The sequence below is a fragment of the Lactuca serriola genome, chromosome 3 (genome assembly GCF_051521515.1).
Source record: "Lactuca serriola cultivar US96UC23 chromosome 3, Lser_US96UC23_V15, whole genome shotgun sequence".
Taxonomy (NCBI): domain Eukaryota; kingdom Viridiplantae; phylum Streptophyta; class Magnoliopsida; order Asterales; family Asteraceae; genus Lactuca; species Lactuca serriola.
This window is the reverse complement of record NC_136410.1, coordinates 238529141-238535954: the sequence shown is the minus strand read 5'-3', so window position 1 is coordinate 238535954 and position 6814 is coordinate 238529141. Positions and strand designations below refer to the sequence as shown.

At 32.5% G+C, this 6814-nt stretch overlaps 1 long non-coding RNA gene across 1 annotated transcript; it reads right to left on the bottom strand.

Annotated features, from left to right (window-relative positions):
* Positions 1 to 4119: 4119 nt before the first annotated feature.
* On the bottom strand, positions 4120 to 6509 carry LOC145094846 (uncharacterized). Its single transcript, XR_013703600.1, has 3 exons — positions 5462 to 6509; positions 5082 to 5126; positions 4120 to 4578 (listed from the first exon to the last, which is right to left on the bottom strand). It is a non-coding gene; the product is annotated as an uncharacterized LOC145094846 (long non-coding RNA).
* Positions 6510 to 6814: the final 305 nt, after the last annotated feature.

The following is a 6814-nucleotide window of genomic DNA, read 5'->3' as shown; positions in this document are numbered from 1 at the left end:
AAGTAAACATAAATCAGGTTGTTAAACAAGGTTATTCAATTTCAGTTGGATTTAGTGGGAAACAACGGGTGACACCAATAAGTGTCGGTTGTAGTCTATAGTTATAACCAGAGTCTCCTGGAGGGAGAGCGAGAGTTTATGTATAGATCTATACGCGGGTGACTCCCCCACACATAAGTTGTTCGCTACAATTAAACTCGGCCAGTCTAGGGTGACAAAATCTTGATCAAAACCGGCGTTTGAAAAATGCCAAGACAGTCGAATTAGTCGTTATTATGCATGGTTATAATGACTCACATAGAGATCTAATACCATCTATGTCACTCCCCAAAATTGGAACGACGAAAACGTTCTGGGGCGGAGGACATCATGTACAGTATCACAACAAAGCATAATAGTAAACAAGCAACAACATCATCCATTGCATTAATAATATAATTTAATACAAGTGTGTTCTGTATAGTTTATAAGACACCAAAAGTATGAATCAAAATAGGAGATGAGTCTTGAACGTGCTCCATCTTCTCAAAACCTGGCATCAGTACCTGTCTACTGATGACCTGAGAATACAAGTTATTTTGAAAGAGTTGATCAGCTTTAAAGTTGGTGAGTTCATAAGTATTTTAGTGTCATTGTTTGTATGAAAATGTTTGTAAGTGTTTGATGTATAAGTTTGTAAAAGTTTGTAGTAAATGTTTGTATCTCCTAGAAAATCCTATATTTCTACTAAAAGTAGCCTTCTACCAAGGCATCAAATGTTCTGTATGTTTGTTTCTTGTAAAAGTGTGTATTTTGCAAAGTGTGACTATCATTAACAAAATATAGTTTATACATTACCGTTTATGTGAGAAGATCACAATGTGAATGCAATGGGAAAATAATAAACTATTGTAGTGTTGTATTATAGTGACTAGTGCTGTACTAACTACCTTAAGCCAATTGTTAATTAAGGTATAATGTGATATGATTCTAACCATACTTGATCGACTAGTAAAACACGACGCTCGAAGACGTCAAAATGGTATGACATTCGTCACCCGTAGACCTGTAGGTCCCACTGTAGCTAGAAGCAAGGTGTAGGACGGTCGGTCCTGTATAGATCTATACACAAATTCATGCTCTCCCTCCAGGAGACTCTGGTTACAAAACAAGCCATAGCAATGATGTCATGCCCCGAAGTGGTGACTCACATTTATGTTCTAGTATTCTTGTATATGTATTGTATGTACTAGTATAGTGTATGTTCTCTCTATCTAGTATGTAGTATGTTCTCTTTGTTTCTCATCATAGTATGTTCTCTTGTATAGTGTATAGTGTGTATTGTTTCTCGTTATAGTATTCTCTATCTGTTTCTGTTTATAGTAAGTATTGTTTCTCGTTATACTATTCTCTATCAGTTTCTCTTTATAGTAAGTATTGTTTCTCGTTATAGTATTCTCTATCTGTTTCTCTTTATAGTATGTATTGATTCATGTATGAACTGACTCTTTGTATGTTTCATTGAACTAGAACTAGTGAATAGTGACTTCCTAAACTATACCTATTATAGTTTACTAGTAGAGTTGTTTGTATAACTGAGTTTGTTGAACTGAGATAAAAGCTTTTATGCCTATTCATATATACATAATATATAACTAAGGATCAAACGACACTCGAACAAACAACAGGGTACTCTAAGTCCACAACCAAACAAGGAACAAGAAATAAAGTGAGTTATCAGTCCTAAGTCTTTCCAACCTTACTTATATAACTATATATGCATTAGACATGGTTTTGACAATATATAAGTTTAATAAAGATATTAACATGTAAAAGAGTTTGATAAAACAGTTAAAAGTATAGTAAATCCATTTGTTTGATAGTTATTAATCACATCTTATTGATATAATAACTATAATGTTTCAACTTGTATTCCCCGCCCCCCCCCCCCCCCCATAAACGCATTTAAAATCATTTAAAAGGTAGATTAAGGGGTATGAACTCACCTATAGTGAGTGGTTTGGACGAACAAGTGGTATAGGAAGCTAAGTGCCAAGTGAAGACTTGAGCACACACACAAATCCTATTTATCATATAATGATACATATATGTATACAATTAGTGTTTAAACAACTAATTATACTAGTAAGGACACCCTAGGTCATAGAAAACACTTAGATTCAAGTGCTAGAAGTACAAAGGGTTGCATATAATGGGTGTATCGCCACACATAGGAGTATAAGGCCAGAATATTGTGTCTCACGGGTGTATACAGCCAGAGTATATGGCCCAAGTGAGTGTACGGCCGTACACTCATGGTGAAACATGCCATTTAGTGATTTGAAGTCTTATAAGCATCTAGGAGGTGTGTCTTGACCATTTCTTAACCTTAATGAAAGTTTAATGCCATTTTGGGACTTAAAAAGGTGTGTACGGACACACAAGGAGTGTACGGTCGTACACCCTTGATGATTATGTAAAAATGGTCAAAAGGGTACTCCAAGGTTCTATCTTTCATTCCCTAAGTGTTCTTGATCAAGTGCTAGCCTAGAACATGAGTTTTAAGGCCTTTAAGCACCAAATGATGGGGTGTACGGTCACATGGGGTGTGTACGGCCGTACACTCCTCATTGATCCTCTTTTGGATGTTTTCTAAGGAGTAAATCAGTAAGTATTAAGCACAAGGAGTGGTACTTACAATAGAGAAGCCTTTAGGGGTGTTTGAGGTCCAAAACTTAGTAAGTGTGCTTAGTGTTCTTGGAGAACACTTGAAGATCTAAACAAAATGAGTAGTTTCATGGATGAAATGGTAGATCTTTACTAGATAGCGTAATGAATCATCAAGGAAACACTTACAACTTGAAGATTTGAAGGCAAAATCGGATGATACTTGAGAGGGAAGTGATTTTCGGCCTTAAGAGTGTGAAAAGAGATGAAAGGAGGCTAACACTCTCATTTATACATGAGAGTGTACGGCCAGAAGGGGGTGTACGGCCGTACACTCCTTAAGTTGGAGTGTTTGGCCAATTTTTGAAGTATTGAACTTGTGGGACTTATTTCTAAACCATAACTTTGAAGGTACAAGGCTTAGAACACTCTAATTGACTCTAATCAATGATAGAAGATAGCAAAAACGAGTCTGAACTTGATTGAGCTGAAGAGTTGTACAAGATAGAAATTTTGGGTTGTCACAATCTAAGTAATCATGAGAAATCATATTCATTCGTTGTGATGATACAATAATACAAAAACTATCATACTATTTGTATCGGAAAACATTAGGTTTTACGGAAGAACAACATTACTCACTCCTACACTCAACAACTACAATACAATAATCAATTTTGAATAACAATCACTTTTACTTGTTTTGAAATCACATACACATGCACTTATGGGATCATCGCATCTTTTTCGCAAACAATTTTTGTACAGAAAATATTGGATTTTCTGGGTTTTACAAACAATACAAACTAATTTTATATCAAACATGCTTATGAACTCACCAACATTATATATGTTGACATTTTCAAAACAACTTGTATTCTCAGGTAACAGATAAGCTGAAGAAAGTTACCAAGTGTGTTAGGATGTTATGTTTTGTGACTCTCAAACAATTTATGCTATGGTTATGTAATATTTAAACAATGTACTTGGTGTGAACAATGACAGTTGTACTTTGTAATGTTGGTGATGTATGTGTTTGTTCATGCATATTCATTGTGATGGTATTCAATTGATAGTCACACGAGCTCTCAGACGTTTCCGCCGTCTGGTTCAGGGGTGTGACACATTGGCCGTAAATGAGTGTACGACCGTACACGTGTGTACGGTCGTGAACTCAAGTAAGGTCGTGAACTCGGTCTTGTTCGAAGGAATTCTTGAAATTTCGCGTAGTTTTAGTTCCGCCTCATATATGAAGCCCAAATATATAACAAAATGACTTTTTAAATCAAAGGAATTCGACATGACTCAATAAAATTCAAATTTTATTAACGAAATTCGAATAAAGGAAACGGAAAAAGATTCGGGTTGTCACACATGAGTAAAATTTTAAACTTATCAATCCCAATAATCGTTAAAATTACAATAAATCAAGAGTTATATTTTAATTTTATTAACCTACATAATGGGCGGACATTCACATAAACAACACCCCTTTTGCAAACAAAGGTTCAATCTTTGGCTGAACTTTGCATTTCGTTACATGAATAGTCCCTATGGTTTCGTTCATAGCAATTTTGCTAGTTTTAATGACAAAAAAAAGAAGAAAGAATTATGCACTTAACTATCTTTTTTGTGATAGCATTAGAGACTTTTTGATTCAATGTCATTCAAAATCTCCATTCTTAATAAAGATCTCTCTTACATGCCACATGTCCTTTTAGACCATCTTTTTGCCAAGTGGCATTCTCTCCTACACTTTTATCTATTTTCTCCTGGCTAATTCATCAATCGATATCAAATATGTAATCAATTCTGAATCCCTAAACTTCAGATGTCGGACTTGGTGCAATTTCATTTTTCATATAATTGTCTTCAATCTTCAATAATCTTCATTATTCAATAATATAATTATCTTCAATTTATATCATATCCCTGAAAATAAGATAAAATTTTAAATTAATTTTTGTTATACCAAATATATCTCTAACACAAAAGGAAACTAAAAATCTATACAAAACTTAAATGCACCAAATTCAAAATTTTTGAAATTTAAATCCCAAATAATCAGGTCGTAGATTAAATGCATATACATATAATAATCATCCACGATTCTCACAATCTACGATTCCGCTTCTCAGTTTTGTTTACAAACGTATTCTACTTCAAACCTTCTTTGACGGATGAAGTTCTGATTTATCAGAACAAAATGTGTGTTCTTTCATGACACATAACATGCGTCTTTTCTATTAATTATGTTTCAAACTGTTATACTTTCAAAATATATCCACAATATCATTATACTTTCAAAAAGGACCATTTATGTAATGTTTTTTTTTCTCTAAAATCGCAAAAAATCAGGACATAAATTTCCATCCACGTATTCTAAATTTCAGATTATATATACTTATTCATTCTTTGTATGTTATTTATTTTACCTTTTGAAATTAAAGCCTCCTTGCAGTTGCAGAATACGATTGCTCCTGAAGAAAAAAACACAAGATTATCATTATTGATTGAGGCAAGTGCACATCAGCTTTTTGAAAACGGTCTAATGTCTTATATATGGACCATTTGTTTAACATTAGCATCATACTTTCATTTTTGTATCCCATGTATGCATCAATATAGGTTCTGTTGTCTCCTTTTTTTTTTTTAAATTGAATATTTACCAATTATAACAATGTAATTTCAAGGCATATAGTTATAATTTGTATATATATTGTGAATTTATATATAGATATAAAATTTACCTCTTGCCCATACAAAAAAAAAGTAATTAAAAAACTTCTAACCTTACTAAGATTAGAGAACCGACCTTCAAAAGGATAGAGGAGTCGTCTGTAAAAAAATTCTCATACGATGACTGTGGTGGCAACTAGCTTAAAATTGTCAATGCGTCAGACTTCAATTCCTTTATAAATAGTTTCGGAAAGAATAAAGGAATAACATCCATGATATTAAAATTTTGAATCACTGAACATATAATTTACCTATGTATGACATAGGTTATGGCTTATATTACTTTAAGGTTTCTGTATACCCTTTTTTCAATCCTCATTGTTACAAAAGAAAAAATAAAATAAAAGATGCAAGTAGAAGAAATTAACTACAAATATATTATCTTATAAAGGCAATGATAATTTTTCTATTAAAAGAAAATGATAACATGATAACTAAAAGACAAAGTACATACTTTCTGTCCAACTCCTTGAAAGGTTGGATCCAAATCTCTCATAGAAAGAGACAAACTGTTTTTTTACTTCATTATGTGGATTTCTAAAGCCTCAACCTGAATACTAGAATGAAGTGCCAAGAAATCCACTAAAATGTGTTTACAAAATCAAACTGATGAGTAACGATTAACAAACAGAAGTGCCAAAGTCTTGGTTTACACTTTATATACGTAATTCTTATCTAAAAGCTCACTTTATTTATGGATTTTTAGCATCCATAAATGTTCTCGATTGATCATTATTTTCTACAGTAAAAGGATTCCCCTTGAACCAAGGCATAATCTGACAAACGAACAAAAAAAAAAAACTGAAACAAAGCATATTTTGAAAATTTTCAAACAACACTAAAGTTCCAACACCAAACATGTAATCCTGATTTTTTGTTTAAGGGTTAACCAAACCTTAGTGTAAGTCGGGTCTAAGTTATTTAGCAAGAAAATAAGAAAGAAATGAAGAAATGGAATCAACTGGTGTAAGCTGAGTATGAGTTAACCGAGGAAGAAGCCGAAGGAAGCAGCGTAGGCAGATTGAGCCAATTGCGATAGAGGCCAACGCAGAGTATAGCTAGCAGCAGCGGAGCCGGACCTTCAAGTTCGAACACCGACTAAGAGTTTGGTTTTATCTTTTCGGTCTTCTATTTCTTATCTTATGATATATATGAGTTTATTACAGTCTATTATAAATAACATTTTTTCTATTCCTCTTTATATATTTTGATTACAAATAGAGATAATAATAATTATAGTTCTTAAAACAACATAAGTTATAATTTAGTTTATTATTTGTTAATTGTTGAAAAACTTATAATTATAAATATTATATAATGTTATACATAATAAGTCAATAATGTATAATAAAAAATCTTATTAACTAATTGTTATATCTTTTAAGAAAATATTTAATAACTTTAAAATTATATCAAGTTGTTGCAATTT